Source organism: Penaeus japonicus, unplaced genomic scaffold (assembly GCF_977035675.1).
Source record: "Penaeus japonicus unplaced genomic scaffold, GWHDUDI00000001_assembly GWHDUDI00000011, whole genome shotgun sequence".
Lineage (NCBI taxonomy): Eukaryota > Metazoa > Arthropoda > Malacostraca > Decapoda > Penaeidae > Penaeus > Penaeus japonicus.
Window position 1 is genome coordinate 13,464,392 of NW_028234413.1, and position 2,500 is coordinate 13,466,891.

A 2,500-nucleotide genomic window follows, 5' to 3' on the forward strand; every position below is an offset into this window, starting at 1 on the left:
TGATGATGATTATGATGATGATAATGATTATAATGATACTGATAATAATAATAACGATAGTGTTGAAAAAGGTATGAATGTGATTAAATAACTTCACAGCGCCAGATATGTAATTAACGCGTTTCGATTACCTCGTCAAAATCACATACCTCATCAAACTTGCATAGATATATGTATACTAATTTAGGAGCTGACGAATCACCTGACACCCGTGACTTGTTGTTCGTTATCCGCAGAATAGACTTTGCCGCGACGCGACGGCGGATGACTTGGCGCTGCCCGACGAATTTCATCTTCTTTTCGGTCGCAGTGAGCGCAAATTCCATAATTTTCCTTTTGATTCATCATGGATCACTGTGGCTCGTGTCCATTACAGAAGTCAACTCAAACTTCGCTGATTCTGGTGCTGAAACCATATCCTGTTTCACCATAGTACGCTTTGTTATATCTGATGCACGGTGAGCAGTATAAGGCGCTGTCACGGTTGTTGTGGGCGGGTTTCCGTTTCGTGACTGATGACATATTCTTGTACCAGATGGATTGGCGATTTTGATGGTGTTACCGGAATGTTTATAGACCGCCTCGGAGATGTTACACTGAGGCAACACTAAGAACTTAGAAGAGGGGAGGGAGGGTTCAGTTCGTTATATTGAACTCCGCGTTCTTCCGGAGATTCAGTAGTAATCCCATAATGTATTCTATCTCATCTTCAAGAAATTCTAGACTGCGAATCCTGAGCAAGAAACCTATAACAACTTTCGTAAGAGTGTAATAGTGGATTTTGAATCATCTTTATTAGTTAGCTTTCCGTACGCTGAAAGACGTAGGCGATGAACCATGGTGTTGAGGAAGGGTAGCATCTGACGCTCGTCGTCCCCTTCCATGAATCTTGTCGGGGATGGTATTCAGTTGCGTCAGCGTTTGACGCAAGCACGTTATCTTGGGAATGATAACAAGGACGTCATGTACGTAGGGCAGCCATATCGAATGCCTGCCGATTATGCTTTTCTGACGGCTCCATAAAGAGGCGGGCCAGAACCGCGATTAGTGTGGGGCCTATAGCGATCCGCTGATCCATCGATACGTCTCTGCTGAAAACTCGGACGACCCGAAGATCATGCACAGTTTCACGAGTTCTAAGAAGTCGTATCCAGGCAGGGAGTGAACTATGATCCATGATGCAGATAACCCTCTCAGCTGCTCGGATGGCTCGGTCAGTGGGAACATCTGTGAAGGGGGATATTGCATCAAAACTAGCCAACTTTTTATTTTTGTGACATACATACATATGAACACACACACACACACACACACACACACACACACACACACACACACACACACACACACATATATTATATATATATTATATATATATCTATATAGTATATTTATATATATATATATTTATTTATTTATTTATAAAGTCCGTGGAAAAAGGCCCTAACAAAAAAAAATCATACTCGCCCAATCAGTAGCAGACACTCACCATCTCTGTTGATACTGCACCCACAACACACACACAACACACACACACAAACATCTCACACACCATATATATATATATTAATATATTAGATAAAATTATATATATATATATATATATTTATTTATTTATTTATAAAGTTCGTGGAAAAAGTTCATAATAAAAAAAAATAATAATCGCTGAATCAGTAGCAGACACTCAAAATCTCTGTTGATTCTGCACACACAATTCTGGTGGAGAGTTTGGCGCTAAGCAAGCTTTCCTCTCGATAGGTCTCTAGGCTGTTACGTCCAGATCCGCAGCAAACATGGGTAGATCACCCTACGGAAATTTTGAACGAGTGGGATATGGACTGTGAAGCTTTTCTGCAGAGAATTGTGACAGGTGATGAAATATGGCTCTAGCAATACGATCCCGAGGACAAAATTTAATCAAAGCAGTGGCTGCCCAGGGTGGAAGTGGACCGGTCAAAGCAAAATCTGAGTGGTCAGGAGGAAAGGTCATGACCACTGTTTTCTGTGATGCGGAATGGATTTTGCTGGTTGACTTCCTAGAGAGCAAGAAAACAATTACATCTGCTTATTATGGTAGCATTTTGAGAAAACTGTCCAAATAAATCTCAGAAAAACGCCCTGGAAAGCTGCACCAACGCGTTCTCTTCCACCACGACAATGCACCCGCTCACGGCGCTCGGCGGACGAGAGCTGTGCTACTTGAGTTTCGGTGGAAAATCGTCCGGCATTAATCTTACAGCCCCAATTTAGCCCCATCAGACTACTTTTTGTTTCTAAACTTTAAGTAATAATTAGAAGGGACCAATTTTCCCTCGGTTAAAGATGTAAGAGCTGGCCTGACATGGTTCAGATCACATGACCCTCAGTTTTACTCAGACGGACTTAAAGACTGGTATCAACGTTTGCAGAAGTGTACTGACCTTAATGGAGCATATGTTGAAAAATAAACATCATAAATGAAACCGTTTTTTCATACTTTTTGAAGCCCCCTCGTGTAAAT

General features: G+C 41.5%; 1 protein-coding gene across 2 annotated transcripts in view; it reads left to right on the plus strand.

Annotated features, from left to right (window-relative positions):
* Positions 1-2,500, plus strand: part of LOC122243380 (glycine receptor subunit alpha-4) — an 89,017-nt gene that overhangs the window by 81,757 nt on the left and 4,760 nt on the right. The window lies entirely within an intron of this gene.